Below are 18,566 nucleotides of genomic sequence, written 5' to 3'. Positions count from 1 at the left end.
TATGATTTATTGCACAAATACTTTACACATTGCCTTCTAAGTTAAGCCTGACTGCTGAGTGCCAAGCTACCAGAGGGTGGGCACAGGATAATTTGGATTGTGTGTGACTTACCCTGACTAGAGTGAGGGTCCCTGCTTGGACAGGGGGTAACCTGACTGCCAACCAAATACCCCATTTCTAACAGAGTGCCACTAAATTGTGTAGAAGGATGCCTGAAACTATTGACTTTATTTCCAATCCTTATCAGTAGACACCAGTATTCTGGGTCCATTTCACCTGTACTCTGAAACTACTGCAACACCAAGAAAGACAACTTACAACAGTCATGTGTTGACCTGCCCTTTGTTATATGGTTTATTGTGGCCCAAACAAAAGAAACATATGATGCACCCTCTCAGGATCATCCATTAGTTTATCTCTGCTCTAAGGAGTAATGCGGGGCAATTTACCAGTAATCTTCATTAATCCGAGTTGTGAACTTCTGCCTCATGGTCCTTACTAATGATGTAGGAATGGGACGAGGAAGAGAGATAAAGATGTAATGTGCCACATGCAAATTATTCACAATATCAAACTTAAACTAGTGTGGCCTTTAAAAACAGGACTAAGGAGCAACTGTGGTCTCTCAGTTTCTGGTTTGACTGAGTTGTACTTTAAAAATAGAGTGTTTTTAATAACCCACAATGTTTTGTGTTCCAACTGTGTGTTTCCGCTGGAACCTTGTTCTTTAGTTAAATTTCCATAATGGTGGACCCCCGTACCTGTTATTTAAAAAAAGTGTTCAGAAATGCAATCCGTTAGATAATAGTCAAACTTTTTACACAAAAATAAGTTTTAAAAACAAAACAAAAAAGTCCGATCTTCGTGTACCTTATAGTTTGCACGCTGATAGCTCTGTTCTTGGGAAGAAAAAAAAAACAACGCGAGGCCTGAGGTCAGCTGCATTGATTTAATGCATTACTTGGGCTGCCAGAGCCGAGGTAGGAGCTGCTCGTCTGCACCAGGAGTGCCTGAAGCTTCTGCGATTCCGTTTGATCAAATCTCTGTGAAAGATGAGTGTCATGCCCTCTCCCAGCCAGCTGTGCGGGGACTGCCCTGCGTCTCGAGGTATGCCGGGGCTCGGAGGTGAGAGCTGGCTGCAGAGGTGGGAGGCAGGCATGGCTCGGGAGTAGGCCCGAGCAGCACCGAGGGGGAGGATCCCTTTCCACTCCCCTGTGCCGGCTAAGCAGACATCAGACGTGGAGGTGCTCGGAATCAGACAAGAGTGGAGAGGCGTGTGACGGTCCTGCCTTTCTACTTGTACAGACACGAGTCTTTCAAGCGCTCCTTTGTGAGCCCATGCCTGGCAGTCCCAGAGGCACACGCGCTGTGAGAATGTCGGCGGTAAGACAACTTTGAGAGCCTTTCTCACGATATTGTTATGTCTTTTCGGGACAACAAGAAACTTGTATCTGGGTTTACTGCTAGGACTTTAAAAATGTGATAGACTGGGCGGGGTGGGTGTGTGTGAGAGATTTGTGATGCTGAAAGTACGAAAAGCTGTGACCATGTTTGAGTAGATTCATGCACATAGGAGCATGTGTTAGTTCGGCGCACTTGCATTGCGACAGACATGTTTGACAGTGTTCTATCTCCAAGTCCACTAAATAGCAAAACATTCTCAGATTTGTGTCTTGACTGCATTCAGAGGGAAGTGCTTCAAGCAGATATATTTACGCAATAGTTTGTGATGTATAAACGCGTTGACAAGCGGGAAGTGTAATCTGGCACCCCTGCACCCCCCCGCAGTTCAGGGTTAGAAAGTGTTTTGTAACGTGTGCCATGTGTGCCTGTAACGTACGAGCCATTTCCTGGCCCGCGTGGCATTCTGTGAAGGGCTTAATTTTTAGGGCACTTCTCTGTAATGCTTAAGTTTACACTTTTTTCTGGCACTTGTTTTTCTTTAAATAAACATACTCCCTAGCACGTTTTGGTGGTTCCACTTGGTACTAATTAGGAGCTCTAGCTCCGGGTTTCCTTCCTTCTGACATGTAGATCAGATTTAATGATGCAGTAGGTTGTTCATGCACTCAGAACTAGTTATTCTTGTGCCTCTTGGCAGGGGGCATGGTTACACTATTACGTTATTGTCTGTGTTTTCTTTTGGGGTGGACGAAGGGATGTAACAACCCGAGGGACATTTTTACTGGTCTGGTGCAAAAGGAACCTTCTCGAGTAAAAACGTGCACAAGTGCAAGTGTTTCAGGGCGGTTGTTATGCATCGGAAGTCACGTCAAGTAATTTTATAGCTACTGTTATTTATAATACCACGTTAATCTTTTAAAGATTGCTGTTTCTTGCAGGCTAGAGTGCACTCGCTTCAATTGGTTTTCATATGACTGCCCAACTTGCTCTTGTTTGTTTACTTTGGTCATTTTGGTTGTCCCAGTTTGCATTCATGCCTAGATTTCCCGTTAATTTGCTTTCATTCGACTTAGTAGGTTGCTAGAGTGCCTTTGCGTTTTTTGCAACTGCTCTGACTTTCTGGTGTGTATGCTCTAAAGTTTCCGTTTAATGTGGCTGACCAGCTTTCTGATGTGCACTCGCTATACTTTGTTTTTGAGTGACTTCATGTGTCTGCGTGGCTTGATGGGTGCATTATTTGTGTAGTTTCTTTACACGGTTTGCTCATTTTCAATTATGTGAATTTATGTGACTACCTGTAGTGCCTCTGACTTTCTTGGTTTTCTGCACTTTTTGTTACTTTCAAGTGACTGTCGGTCTTGTTGGGGAAAATCTACTTTTTTGCCTTGTTTGCTGGAAACATTGCTTTCATTTTGCTTTAGTCTGATAAGCTAACTTTCTTGTTGAAGTGCAGTTTCCCATAGTGTGCATTCACTTTAGTTTGCTTTTAGGTGACTACCTGGCTTGATGGTTCTTTCTTTTCTGTTTGATTTCATATTACTCCTTGTCTTGCTGGGTGCATTGTGATTTAGATTGTTTGTAGTAACCGCTTCAGATACGGGTTACATTGGTTTATGTTTGCCTGGCTTACTGACGAGCACTCGCCTCAGTGTTTCTTCAGTTTGTTTTCATGCTACTTGTTGGGTTGCGTATTTCTCAGTTCACTCTCATGTCTCTGCCTGATTTACCAGTGCATTGCTTTCATAAGTGATACACAGGTTGGGTTACATTACCTGCGATCCAGGTGTTGGCGGTGAGTTCATCTAACAGTTGAGAAAGCCAGAGCTGCCCTGTTCGTGGTATCAACACCAGTGTGCTAAAGCTCATTACAGCTCCTTCACTTAAAGTTGGCTGCCACCGTGCTCTTAGTTTTTGAGTCAAACTCCTGCCAAGTCAGACCTAGATCCTGGCCTGTCTCCACAGTTGCTCAGGATTAAGGAGCGCCTTCACGTCTGTCATCCCAGGCCCTGCTGTAATGGCTCCCAGTGACCTGAGGATTTACTTTTGGCTCGAGAATCAACTAGCCAAAGGCCCTTGTTCTTATTTAAAGCTTTAGGATGGGCCTGTCACTCAGCCATGAAACGCTCAAAAACTATTCTCAAGAATTTTCCACCTTTACCTTGTGTGTAAGTTGCTCGGTGGCACTGATCATAAAGAGGAACATCCCTGACAGATGGCCCTTCATATTACTCCTCCCTCCACTCCACCCCCCTTTTGCCCTTACTTCTTCCCTCCAGATGCACAGGGCAAAACAACTATAGGGTACACAACCTTCCCACCTAAGGTGACCCAGTAGGCACAACTGCCATCCTATCTAGCGTGTGTGTGCTTGGTTTGTTGGGGGCATAGCCTCCAGTTTTCTTCCATGTAACTGTATGACTGTTTTGGTGCATTGCTCTCAATTTGCTGTTATGTGAATGTCTGGCTTATGAAGGGGCGTTTCTTTCAGTGCGCGTTTGCTTTTGTGTCACTAACTAGTTTGCCCATTGCTTTCAATTTTCTTTCATTTAACTGTTTGACTTCCTTAGTGCATTTCTTTTTATTTGCTTATATGTGGCTGTCTGGCATGCTGAGGTGTTTTCTTCAGTTTCATTGTATATGACTGTTCTGTTGAAGAGCACACCGCTCGCATGGTGCTGACTTGCTTCAGTTTGCTTTTGTGCGCTTGACTGTTTTGCTGGATGCATGCTTTCAGTAACCTTAATGCATTGCTTTCAGTTTGCTTTCAAGTAATTGCCTCTCTCGCTGAGATTTGCTCTCATTCACGTTTCTTCTATGTGGCCCGCTGGCTTGCTCAACTGCGCTTGTCGCAGTGCACACAAGCTTCAGTTAGCTTCGTGTAATTGACTGTCTTGCTTTCATGTGACTGCCTGGCTTGCTGTAGCGCGCTTGTCGCTGGCTCCGTGTCTTGTCTTGTCGCTCAGCTTCAGTAAGCCCGCGCTTGGCTGCCAGTCCCGCAGGCATGTTGTGCTCTAGCCGCAGCTACAAGTGAAGGCAGCTTCATTAGGTTCACGATGGCACTTCAGTGCATGGCTGGTGTTTGCCGCTCTTCCTCCCAGCCACTCCCGGAGTATGATCCGGGCTGCTTGCGTTTGGATAAGCTTGTAAGGATTTGTCAGCCAGATGTGACAGGATTGTCAAGAGGCAAGGGAAGGAGGAGACCTGATATTAATCAGCACATAGCTCGGAGCCAAACTTTCTCAGACGCGGTGTAGTAACATGTTCTCTTCATTTGCTGCCTCCCTTTGTGGTCGCCGAGATGCCACTGTCTGAGCCTGCATGGTTTAAGGGGGGTGCGGGGAAAAGTCTTTAATTGTAGCAGCACCTTTCGGGTGGGGGGGAGGGGGGGCGGGGGGAGAAAGGCTCGATATTGTTAATTGTGCCAGTTAAATAAGGTGTTCTTTTGCTGTCTTTATTTCGCAATCGTGAAAAGAAATGAGCACCTGAAGCCAAGGGCTGTAAAGACACGTGTTTCATCACGTACAGTGACATTTCTAAAATACTAAACGGGTTTAGTTAGCACTTAAGGAGTCCGAGCTGCCGGGCCTTGTGCAATTTCAACTCCAAGGCAGAGGCGTACTGGAGGTTATGACGCTGTCGCCTGGAGTGGGTGTCTCTGTTTACCCCAAATTCAGCAACGAAGGACCACTGAATATAGAAACAATTGCAAGGTTTAATGAGCAGTTTTTTATTTTGTATTTACATTTTTACTGATGGCATAGAAAGACACACATACATGGTGGTGTAGGAAGCCACCCTTGTATGACCTCCTACATACCGAGGCATGTGTGATCCATGTCTGTAGTATGCCATGTGCGTACCTTGAATGCAGTGTGTGTGCCTTGTCATCCGTATTCAAAATGAGCCGTGTGATCGCCGCATATGAGGTGAGTGTGATGACCGAATGTTGTATGTGTTCTTGGTGTGTAATGAGCCATGTATGATGTGTGTAACGGTATTTTGTGCGATAACTGTGCACATGAGCCATATGTGACTGATGTATATAGTAAGAAATGTACAATCACTATATGTAATAAGCCAATACGTTATGTTTGTGTAGTGAGCTGTCGGCGCTTATTGTGTGCTGTCATTGTGTGTAGTGTGCTATGTGTACGTGCCATATATATTTAGGTATTGCGAGATGACTGTGTGTAAGTGAGCCATGGGGCCTCATTTGTAGTGAACCACGTGTGACCGCTGTACACAGTGAGCCATGGTCAATGTCAGTATGTAGTCAGTGGCTAACAAAGGCCCCATAGTCCCCGGGAGATGGGGAGGGCGAACCTGCGGGGGGGGGGGGGGGGGGGGGACGGACAGGGCAGGGGGAGTTAAGTGCTCAGCCATCACCCCGGCCTGACAACTCTTGAGTGAGTCGGTTGGGGGAGCTCCATGTTGTTTGCAGGGAGGGGGTCAAGTTTCGCTACGTCACTGTATGTAGTCCATGTACAGTTGCCGTCTCTAGTGAACCATTTTTGAGCAGTGTATACTGTGACCCAGGCGTGATGTTTGCTTTCTACCAAATTCTGGCATCACAGTTTATGTTGTGCTGCAATGGTCCGTTTCAACCAAAGTTCATTTCGAGCCTTTATGTTTTATCAGTATTCTTTCCTCGAAAGTACATCTAATAATATAAAGTCGAAAGGACCCATAGGAGTGACAAAACACCCAAGGGTCCCGTGGTGGCATTCCCCATGAAGCTGGCACTGTTCTAAAACACATTGCTTCTTAAATGTTGATAGAACCCAAGATGTGCTTTTTAAGGCATCTAGTCATGTGTCAGAAAAAGACTGTTCAATCTGTCCCCAAAATAATGCAGTTTGAATACTGCCAGCAATATCGGCCTTTTTTAAAAGCCACAAGAGTGAAAGTCTCATGGTAAACTACATAAACCTCATATTTAACAAGGCTTTAGTAAGAAGTACAAACGTGCACATCTTGTGCATTCCAAGCACACACACTGCTAAGTGGAGAGGGTGTAATGGAACTGGGTGTTTGTATTTGCACAGGTGGTTGAATGCTTAGACGTTTATGTCTCTGTTCAGTGTGCTTTGGACGATATTTCTTTTTATCTTGCTTTATAGTATTGCTGCAGCAGTGCCATACTTATAACAGTAGCATTATGGTGCACCCCTCATCTGCATGTAACACCAGTGGAGACAGTGTCTTCATGCCCTGAAGCTCGATTGCATTATAGCTGTTGCAGTTCATTGTCCTCTTCTGGGTGATGATTGGATGATCCAGCTTTTATTGAAAGCGTTCAACCCAGAATATAGGCAAGCAAAGCAACAGTTTTACGTTTAAATGAAAGCTGTCAGCCAGAGCTAAACTTATGTAAAAAAAAAATGAAAGTACCATACATTCTCCTTATCAGGGCGCATTAGCAAGTTCTTTGAGGGGTACACAATTTTGGTTCATAAATATGCTGGCTGTGCACCTGTATTTAAGCTTGGCCTAGTCCTTATTGGTCTGTTTCAAGCTGATTGACGTGTGTATTAGGTGAGTATATGTATTTGGATTGATTTAGTTAAGATATAGCACATTCATAAAGATTTCTCAGTGGGTGTGATGCTTCCAGACAGCAGGTTGGTGCTACCTACTTTGTAAGGGTATGATTTGTCTGATGAAGATGTGTGGGAAATCTGTGGCTTGAGCAATATATTCTAAAACTCAGGTTTGTAAAAGTAACTTCGAAATTTTTAATTGTCACTGGGTCCACTCCTACAACAACACACGGCAGGGAAATTCTACTTTTCAAATTTGTGCCATGCAGTTTTATTTATCCGTGTATTCCAGGTCAGAAAATTGAATTTCCCAGAGCGTGTGCATTTTATTATCCATTTCTCAGTGTTGCTATAATTGATGGTAATAGGCTTTTTATATGCTTTTCTATCGCTCACCTAGGAGTCTCAAAAACCTACATTTGTCTACAGTATGGAATTTGTTTTTCAGAGAAATATGATTTTTCAAGGAATGTTTTTTTCTATTAGTAGAGCACCAACTAACAACTGAGATTCCATTTAATTACATAAACCAAATATGGCGCCTTGCCCATAAATTTGTAGTTTTCTTTAAGGGCTCAAGAGCTCCTTCTGCCACCCAAATAATCATTTTGTTTACCTTCCCAGTTTTAAAGTTAGGAACCTGATGATGGATAAGGATTTTCAAACACTACTTGAGATTAGCTTCATTTTTCTACAAAGTAATAAGGTGAATAGACTGTGGAGATCTTATTGATCCAGCTCTACACAAGAATCAAAGCTTGTGGATTCGTATGTTTGTGTAAGCATGTATGACTTGTTTGTGTTGTGCAAACCTAGCAGAAAGACAGTGTAGTGCTGTACAGGGTCAAAGTCGAAGACAGTGTCAATAAATTACTTTGTCTTGTGGTGTCTTAACCTCTTTCATAAATTGTTGAAGGGTTTGTGCTGTCTAAAGTAATGCAGGAATGGCATTCCAGATTGTGGGTGCAAAGATGGCGATAACCTGTTGCCTTTTTTTCTGTTTTGCACCTCATTGTCTCCAACCTGATGAAACCGTGGCTACTGCTGTGCAAACAGTCACTGGAGATGGTGAGTATGTTGTCTAGGAAGGGTGCTGGTGTTGATGACTTTGTGGATAACTCAGGTGGTTTTCAAGAAGGTAAGGGTCAGAAAAGGAAGGGAGAAGAGTTCCATCAGGTCGGAGGTAATGTCCTATTTCTTCAAACCCTTGGTGAGGCATGCTAGAGCACATAGGATGCCCTAAAAAAGTGCCACTGTGGAATTTGGGAGGTCTTAAAGCAGGGGTTTGCCACAAGCCAGATACAACAGTGCAAGGTCTTGAGAGGCTTTTCGGAAGCCACTTTCTTGTCGGAACCAGGCTGTCTTGGTTTTCTTGGGATTTTGTTTCTTATGTTTGAGGTTTGGTGCTTAAGTTGATTCCCAGTGAATTGGCTTTGGGTAAAAGTCGTTGCTCGTTATTCTTAGTAAAAAGTAGAAATGCCATTTTGGAGGGGTTGAGCTTCTGGTTGGTGCTGGACATCCAGGTTCGGATGAGGTACAGGCAGTATTTTAGATGTTAGATGTGTGGCAAGGGGGGGGGGACTTTAAAGCAGAGTTGTGTGCTAGTGGTGTATTGGTGAATGTTGTTGCAATTATCAGTCAGTAGAATCCTAAGGGTATCCATCTAGATGTTGAAGATGACAGGGAACAAAATGGGACTATGGTGGACTCAGTAGGTGATATGATTGTTCTTAGACCTGAACGTACCCATGTAAATGAACAATTGTCAGCTGAGTAGGTAGGTAAAGAGCCAGTAAAGGCCATTGCTAGTGAACCATATTTTAGAATTAAGGGTTTGGATAAGGGTGGGATCATCAATGGGGTTGAAGGTGCATTGTCTGTGATTTGTAAGGTAGCGGCAGCATGCTTCAGCACGATCTAAAGGTGGTTCATACCCTACCCTTTGTGGAAATCGCAGTTGTCTGTCCACTATTTTGTTTGATGACCTTGCTGATGAAAGGTAGATGAGTGATGAGATGGTAATTGGTGAGGTCATTGAGGTGTACTGTGGATTTCTTCAAAAGTAGGAGGATTTGGCCTGTCTTAAGAGTTTCCGGGAAGAAGGCTTTAGTGATGAAGGCATTATCTATGTTGTTCAGGGTTGAAAGCGCTTTTTCAAAAAGGGCTTAGAAGAAGAGTAAGATATCTTCTTCATATGAGGTGGAAGTTGTCAACATTCTTCCTTTTTGAGTGTGCATTGCCTCTGTATTCCTCTGGACACACCTATCATAAATACATTGCCATTTGTGCCTTTGTAGCAACCAATCCTATAGCTAGTCCCCTGTGGACTGCAGTAGCTAAACGTATATGAAGGAATTGTAGCACTGAAAGAGCACATGGTATTATTCCAGCTGGCATAACACTGATATGTAATCCCTCATGGTCCAAACTAACATGGTTGTCAATGATATACACGTTTATTTCAAAAGCAAGTCACTAAAGGAAGCCTTCTCCTAAACTTTGTACTTTCAGTCGTGCCTGGCAAGCAGAGAAATCCTATACAGTTTATTCTATTTTTACATAGGGCAAAATTTAACTCCAGGCGCCTTTAAAAAGTAAGAAATTCCTTTATGATATCGAAACGAGGTTCCTGTTCTTAATTTTTAATGTTTTTGTTAAGTCACAGTCCTTGTAACACAGAGCTGGTGCAGGAAATGGCTGTCTCATTGAAGTCTGAAATAATAGACCTTCTAGTGATCATACAGCCACCATTGAGAGATAAGCTGCAGGTGCTTGACCTCCTACTGCAGTTCAAGACACATTCAAGGAACAATGTTGTTAGTTCACAGACCAAAGTGAGGCCAATCAGCTAAAGATTCTTATTTCAGCAGGTACGTTATGTATTCCTTCTCAGTTAGTCAGTGCTGACAATTGCATATGTTTTTTTTATTCAGTCTGAACCAGTGACTTAAGAGGGTTTAAAGTCTACATTTTGAACTTGTGAAATGTAGTCTTCTTGAGAGCACCCTAAAAAGAATTTGTTTGCAGCTCTTGAGGATTCCTGACACTCCTCTCCCCACAACTGAGACATCCATTCAGGCTATTATTTTCATGAAATTCTTTAGTTTCTAGAGTCTAGGTTTTAGAGTTGTTCATCATTTGTAGACCTGACATGGTGATGACTCGGTAATAACAGTAGGGAAAATGCATTCAGAAGAGAGTGAATGAGAAGAACTAAAGATGGCTATGGGAGAGATAATAAGTGACGGGTAGTAAAAAACTCAAACCTCCTGTTTGGGCATTTCTGTGTATGAGAACTTTTATCTGTAGGTGATCGGGAGAAAGTAGGCTTTATGGGGATGGGAGGCTCAATGCAACCCAGTGTAGATTAGGGTTGTCACATTTAAAATCCTGTTTTAGGGTGCCTTCCAGTGGCCGAGTAAGTAAAAAGGCAGTAACTGTCAAGTCCTGAAGAGAGGTCTCCACGTCCTTTACAATAATCTTTTTTTACCCACCTTGAGACATGTACAACTGATTTGATGTCCGTGTCAAGGAGATTTTCCTAACCGTAAGAAGCACAGTGTTCCAAAGTTTTGCAGCAGAGAAATCCTGCCCCCATATTTGACACAACCAAAGCTGGGCACAGATAGGAGCCAAGCATCCTGGGACCGTAAGATGCGCCCTGGCACATAGATGTTGAATTTCTTTCTCCGGTAGAAGGGACCATTGTGATCAATGACTCTATGCACCAAGCAAAGGAATTTAAAGGTAATTCTCTCTGTCATAGTAAGCCAATGTAGCCTGCCTAAGGCAGAGGTGGAGGCAGACGTACAGCATCTAGGTATTAATTTAGCAGCTGCAGTTTGCATGCCCCAAAAAAAGGAAGTTGTAATAGTCAAGATGACTAAGGGTAATGGTCTGGACATCCATCCACTGGGTGCAAGAGGATAGGAGAGGGACAGTTTTCCTTAGTGTTCTCAGCAGAAAAATAAGCATATTGCCCCTTTTCTCCAAAGACAAACTGTCTTCTAAAAAAAAAAAAAAAAATGCCTGCACCCCTCCCCGCTCACCTCGTCAAGGGACCAGGGCCGCCCATTTGCCAAACGCAACTCCGTGTAGGTCATGGAGCCGTTCACTGCTCCTATTCTTATTTCCCTTTACCCGCGATCAGGTGATCATGCCTACCCTGCAAACAACTAGACTGTTTTGCTTCTATGGTGCCAAAACGCGTTCGCCATATTGAAAGGACGTTGCTTGTCCTCTTTCTCCACGTCCTAGAGAGCGCGTCATAACCGCCGGCAGACAGGCTAATTCGCCCCTCGTATCCAGCTGTACCAATTAACAACCATAATGATAAATGAATTGAATTCCTTCCCAAGCAGCCGTGTCCAGGTGCTGTGAAGAATGTTTTGTTTTTGTTATTTTGCTCGAAAACTCGGAAAGATCACCATGATTGCTCGCCATTTTGAAAGTATACGGGCAAATACGATCCCCAATACTGATGGCCTCTGGATAAATATTGTTTCACTATCAACCTCCACTCTGTCGCCTAGTGTAGTGCAATTCACTAAATACCAGTTGTACTAAAGTAGAAATAAAGATTCTCTATGCATAAAAATATATGCCAATAGCACTAGGTTGTATATTATACACAGTACTATGTTCCATTATGGGGCCATATTGGTCCCAGTAAAATACTTCAGGAATCCCAGTCTAGCTAACCATGTGGGTGGTTTCTCTTCCTTTAATCAGGTAGTTCTAATTCTGTGGTCTACTACAATATACTACATATACCATCATTAGTAAGTATATTAATTGGAACTTTACATGCCACTTATAATTATGGCTATATATAACGCCTATGCCAAACGCATATCATTATGATGCAATACCAAAAATTGGTATATAAAATAAGGCCCTTAGAAAGGCTATAGATGTTAAAGGGGTGATTATTACCACTCCTATCCTTACACAGTACCCCCATCCTATCAACCTCATCTTAAGTTCACACTAGGATGCCCTCAAGTCACTTGGGAAGCTGTGCAAGTACATTGCACTCCGTCCAGTCGCACTAATAATTGCTAACAGTTCAGTTGGTGCCAGGGTTTGTCATCATTTAATCCCTGTTCATGACTTCGGACACAGTAGATCCATTGCTGTTCTCGCCTGAATACATTTTTTTTTCTATCTACTGTGTAAAATCTCCTGCATCATGACCCATTTCTAAAAAGTGGATAGTCATTTTTGTTACTGCTCTCTTACATCTGATATTACTACAATGTTACATAATACAGGTTTTTACCTTACGTGTAGTCATCCCAGTATTGTCAACACCAGAGCAGTACGCGCTCTATTAACGACAAAAATGCAAAAACCCAGCACTCTCAAAACAACGTAATTTATGCATTGTGCTGATATGTTGTGGTTTAACCTTTTGCATTGCAGAGTTCAATCCTGAAAACTTATTTTTAATATGCTTACAAATACTGTTCCTTTGCAATGTATTGCTGCAGGTTTTCAGAGTGTGTTAGGGTGTGGTCCATTTCCAGGGCCTCCCAGAGACTTTCCCTGCAACATGCCTGGGCGTGGTTCTGGGCTGGGCCAAGACTCTATAAAAGAGAGCCAGCCCAACTCCCAGTGCTCACTATTCAGAGGTCCCGGTGCAGAGCAGCAGCTTCTTCCTGAGCTCCTGTCCCGACGGCCTATTTGGATCTTCCAGTCTTCTGCCCTTCATCCTTCATTGGTGATCATTGTTCCAGGCGGTAAGACGGTGGTTGGACTATCCCGACACCGTTATTTAGAATTTTCATATTCTTGGTTTAATTCTTAAATGAGTAACAGATTACTTGCGCGCTACCTTTTCTTGACATTTATATGGTAGTTTACAAATAGGCAAGACGCGCGATTTGTTTCATAAAGGTCCGACTTTGCTATTCATTGCGTGTTACCATTTCTTGACATTGGCATGGTAGCTTAAGAATCGGCAAGACGCGCGATTCGTTTTATGGTGTTTAAACATTGTTGTCCATTGCGCGCTACTATTTCTTGACATTTACATGATGTTTTACGCTTTGGCAAGATGCGCAACTCGTTTCATGAGGATTTAACTTTGTTGTTTATTGCGCGCTACCATTTCTTGACATTTACATGGTGGCTCAAGAATCGGCAAAAGAAGCGCGATTCGTTTCATTGTACTTTTGATCTTGTTATTTATTGTGAGCTGTTATTTCTTGACATTGACATTGTGTTTTACGAATCGGCAAGACGTGCGATTCGATTAATGATGATTTGACTTTGATATTCATTGCGTGCTACCATTTTTTGGTATTTTACATGGTGACACTCGAATCGGCAAGACGTACGATTCTCTCCGAGTTTAATTCATGTTGTTTATTGTATGCCACTATTCTAAGATATTTATTTATTATATAATATTCAAGTTGACAAGTTATGTGATTTGTTTCCTGAATCCATATTGTGTTATTCATGGTGCACAATCCTTTTATGGTGTTTAATATATATATATATATATATATATATATATATATATATATATATATGCAATATGCGCAATTTGTGTTGAAACATTTTAATAGTACACAGAAGGCCAGAGTTTCTAGATGCAATACTGTATGGTCCTAGTATACATTCTCAAAACAGGATTTATATGACTGGTTTAAAATTTAGTCAGAATGTTTTTCTGATTCTCATGTAAAGGAAAGTACTTGAATAAGAAAGTTTTCATTTAATTCATCTTGATTCCCCTACAGGTATCTGGCCATCTTGAAACTTAGTCATTTTAAACTTAACTCTTAGATTGTTCATGTTTTCAGAGTGACTAGGCTTAGAATCATAGTCTAGTATTGATTTCAGGAGATATAATTTTCTTATTGTGTGTTCTAACCTTTTTCTTACTAAATGTCTCCTTCCCAGCTGTTCCCTTCCTAATCCCCTCTTCCCCACTTCAACGCTCTCAGTCTCTGTGATTTATCTATCAGAGTCTTGGAGCTGTTCAGTGGTGGACGTGTTGGGAACGTGCACAGACCCCAAGGATCTGGTGACTCTGACAAGTATATAAGAGGTGGCAGGGGCACTTAATCAAATAGATCACATTTTCAGAGTTGCAATTCGTATGTTTGGTCTGTATCCAAGGGGATGCCAAACCCACATCGACTATCTTAGTGTTCTTCTTTAAAGAACAAACACTGCAAGAGCCACAAGCTGTGTGACCCCCTCACTGGTGGTAGATTCCACATCATGGGTTCATTGTTATTGCACGGGCAAGGAGGTCTTGTATGTATCAGACGATCCCGTATGCTTGCACTTTTCTTAAAAGAGAACATTGGTGTTTCTAAATGAAGGTCGCCTGAATTAATGATTCTCCAGGGTCTTTTGATAATACGTTTCATTTTATTAGAGGCTGTGTTAAAAGTAGTTACACAGATAGGTCGGTCCATTTCTGGCTTTTTCTTCCCCTCCAAAAGCGCATTGCTATCGCATTTTCTTGCTCGCTTTTTAGCCCTTTGCACAATCGCCAAAGGGTAGTCTCGATCCATCAGTTTCTGCTCATGAGCTCTGGATTCCTGTTTAAAGTCAGCCATGTTAGAACAATTTCTCTGGATACGGAGGAACTGTCCAAATAGTGAGTTCTCTCTCAAGGATCTAGGGTGGAAACTTTTAAATGAGAGCAGACTATTTCTATCTGTAGGTTTATGATATACTCTAGACAGTAATTTGCCTTTCACTGGTCTAATGTCCAGGTCTAGAAAAGGTAAAGACTCTTTCGTGATTGTGGCTGTAAAGAGCAATGGTGGATTCCATCCGTTAAGCCATTTAAAAAAATGATCAAGGGATTGGGCGTCTCCTCTCCATATCAGGAGAACATCATTTATAAAACGGCGTCACAGTCTGATTGAATTCTTCCAAGATTGTTCCTGATTGAAAATGAACTTGTGTTAAAATTCTGCCGTATATAAACAGGCCAGGCTCGGCGCAAAGTTACTTTGGGTAGTGTAGGAGGCCATTAATCAAGGATAGATCACAGATAAGGAAGGGATGTAGTAGCCAGGTCATATTTAGTATGGCCAGAATGGTGATACAAAATCCTGCTTAATGGTGAAGTTGGATTTTATATTACTATTTTAGAAATGCTACTTTTAGAAAGTGAGCATTTCTCTACACTCAAATCCTTTTGTGCCTTCCAATCCACATCTGGCTAGGTTTAGTTGACAGCTCCCTTGTGCATTCACTCAGACAACCCCAAGCACAGGATGCTCAGTCCTACTTGCCCACATCTGCATATTGAATGGGTCTTCCTGGGCTGGGAAGGTGGAGGGCCTGATACTTACATGTCAAAGGACAGTACCCTGCCCTCTCACAAAGGACTGCCGCCCCCCCTACTGGGACCCTGGCAGACAGGATGGAACTGAAAGGGGAACTTGTGCACTTCTAAGCCACTCTTTGAAGTCTTCCCCCACTTCAAAGGCACGTTTGGGTATTTAAGCAGGGCATCTGGCCCTACCAACTCGGACACTTCTGGACAAGATACCACTGGAGAAGAAACCCTGAACCAGAACCTGCAACCTGCCAAGAGAACTGCCTGGCTTCCCAAAGGACTCCCCAGTCTGCATTTCTGCAAAGGACTACTGCTCTGCTGCCTTGCTGTCCTCTGGCTCTGCTAAGAAGTGCTGTCCAAGGGCTTGGATAGAGCTTGCCTCTGCCTCCTGTTCCCTAAATTCTCAGGACCAAAAGACTAAGGGGGTTATTCTAACTTTGGAGGAGGTGTTAATCCGTCCCAAAAGTGACGGAAAAGTGACGGATTTACCACCAGCCGTATTACGAGTCCATTATATCCTATGGAACTCGTAATACGGCTGGTGGTATATCCGTCACTTTACCGTCCCTTTTGGGACGGATTAACACTCCTCCAAAGTTGGAATAACCCCCTTAATCTCTGCAAAAGATCTCCTTGTGCGGCAAAAATCAATGCACAGCCTGCAAGAAACGAATCACAGCTTGCCTCGGGTGAGAAAATCACCGCACACTGAACCAGAACAACGCAGCCGACTTCCTGACGAGGAGATTGACACAGCGCCAGATTTGCAACCGGAAGTTCGAATGGCCCACTGGATTGACACACAGCCGAACTGGAACAATGCAGCCGACTTCCTGAGAGGAATCGACACAGCGCCTGCTGTGCGGCAGAAGTTTCCCCACAGCGCCCACCGGATTGACGCAACCCCTGCGACTTCATCTTGCATGCCCAGGATTTCAACGCATCGTCCCCAGGGCGTCCAAAAACCCCGCAACCCAAAGTGGATCCCAGTCTACACTCTGGAAATCGACGCAAAGCCTGCCCTGTGTGAAAACTCGATGACGCATCATCTGTGTGCGCCGGAATAATCGACAAACACCTCCTCATTCTCCACGCAACTCCTCCACTGTGGTCCCTTGCAGAGAATTTGAACGCAAACCAGGTACTTTGTGCTTGCAAGAGACATTGGTTGCTTTTTAAGAACTAAAGACTCCTTATATCATTTTCTAAGTGATATTTCAATGTGTACTTTTTGAATCTTAATCGTTTTGACCTGCATCTTATCAGATAAATATTAGATTTTTCTAAACAATGTGAGGTGTATTTTTGTGGTGCTATACTGTGTTATTGCATGATTTGTTGCACAAATAACTTACACATTGCCTTCTAAGTTAAGCCTGACTGCTCAGTGGCAAGCTACCAGAGGAGGGTGGGCACAGGATAATTTGGGTTGTGTGTGCCTTACCCTGACTAGAGTGAGGGTCCTTGTTTGGACAGGGGGTAACCTGACTGCTAACCAAAGACCCCATTTCTAACATTAGGCCTTCTTTTTCCAACCCTAGACCTCCTGAAAAGTATCCTCAACACCACAGCCAAATTTGTAGCCAAAATCCCAAACTCTGCTAATATCGCCACCATTATCCTAACTGAGGTACCTTATTACCTGCCAAAAAACAGGTTTATATAAGATTGTGCATATGGTTTAAATTTTAAAAGCATTATACAAATTATAATCGTATCTACTTAGTGCACAGAATAAATCAATACAACAGTGAAAAATACACATCCAAATTGTATTCAGTGTTCCTATATGATATTGCTGCTAAGAAGTACAAATTGACCAGAATGCCCAGGCAAGAAAGAATTGCTTTGGCATATTTCCAGCTTTTTCCATAATTTAAAAAGCCCACATTCAAGCAGTTTGTTTAGTTCACATAACCACTGTCTGCTCATCCTGGACCTTTCTAGGCACGTCAACCACACACATCCCAACTACAACACGCTCCTCGTAAATGCACTCTGCTTACGCTACTCACAATCTGCAAATTCCCCTTTGAGTCTATGACTTCCTTGAGTAAACCCTTTGTCATAAGAAAGGCTATGAAGGATTTCTGTCTTTTTATTTTAGTCTGCAGTAAGTGAAAGCAAATTCTATGAAGAGTACATGTGCAGTAGACTGAACAGAAAAACCACAGACTGCAAGGCGTACTTCTTTGCGGTCCACAGGCTGTTCAAGATAACTGGTCTTTGCATGATATGTTGGCTGGTGCCTATTGCTAGTATGATTTGATTGCTGAATAAATGGTGATCTTATTGGCCGCTCTTGCCACCAGCCAGAAGGGGATCCTTGCTTGGTGCTGGTCAGTCAGTATGTTGCAGTCCAAGGAGGTGTGGGTATTGCAAAGAGAGACAGTTTTTGATGTTTTGGGACCCAGACTACAGATCTATTCTTTTCTAGATTTCTCCCCCCCCCCCTTTTTTTTTTTAAAGACATTTTAGACGTTTTTTTTAATGGCTTAATATGTTCTAAGAAAATGTGCATACGTTGCACTGTTTCTGTGTATCAAAATTAAATGTGCATTAACATGTTTTCTGTAATCGATTCAACTTAAAGGTATGGAAAGTACTTTGATGCCCAGATCCTACATGTGGTTTGCAAACTCATAATTAATGACTGAAAAAAATAAGTTACAGCAGTAAATCTAATGCGTCATTCTTTATTAAAAAAAAAAGATAGACTTCAAAATAGAAGCCACCAAATGAAAAACCTATTTATTGCAGTAGTGTTGCCTCTATATGATTATCGCATTATTGGAACATATTTACAGGCAAATCTTCAAGCCCCCCGCCTTTCATCAATAATACATCAAATATCCTTCATTACTTTTACGTTCCAGAGCAGCCACCATGGAAATACTTCTGTACCTATCTCAACTGATCTCTTGTGTGATAGGTATGGCAAATAATTACTAAAGGACTGTATGTGATATGTAAGCTTACATCTGAAACCAGTAACACTGTGTCCTTCCCCCTCATTTTCCTAATGTGTCCCATTGATGAACCAGCTTCATTAACAATTGAGGCCAAGGTGAAGTGTTGAACAAATTGGACAGTTCAGAAGACAGATGTATCCACTGCATTGACTCCTCCTGCAATAAAACCTTTCAGAAGCCTGCATACCCGTTTTGGAGACTCCAACCACAACCTAGTTCGAAGATTTAACCCACCATAAATAGAGTACTTGCAGCTTCAAATTGGCAGCCTATTTAGTGGGTGTATCTGCCAATAGATGACCTGCAAGGTTTTGAAACGGTGTGGAACACCATCA

General features: G+C 42.6%; 1 protein-coding gene across 1 annotated transcript in view; it reads left to right on the top strand.

Annotated features, from left to right (window-relative positions):
- The first annotated feature begins 973 nt into the window (after positions 1-973).
- BNC1 (basonuclin zinc finger protein 1) overlaps positions 974-18,566 on the top strand; it is a 116,950-nt gene continuing 99,357 nt past the window's right edge. The window contains exon 1 of the mRNA XM_069222566.1: positions 974-1,384. The gene's annotated coding sequence lies outside the window, so the exon portion shown is untranslated. The remainder of the gene's footprint in view (positions 1,385-18,566) is intronic.

The sequence above is a fragment of the Pleurodeles waltl genome, chromosome 3_1 (genome assembly GCF_031143425.1).
Source record: "Pleurodeles waltl isolate 20211129_DDA chromosome 3_1, aPleWal1.hap1.20221129, whole genome shotgun sequence".
Taxonomy (NCBI): Eukaryota; Metazoa; Chordata; class Amphibia; order Caudata; family Salamandridae; genus Pleurodeles; species Pleurodeles waltl.
The sequence above is the reverse complement of the archived record's forward strand: the minus strand, read 5'-3'. Positions and strand labels throughout refer to the sequence as shown.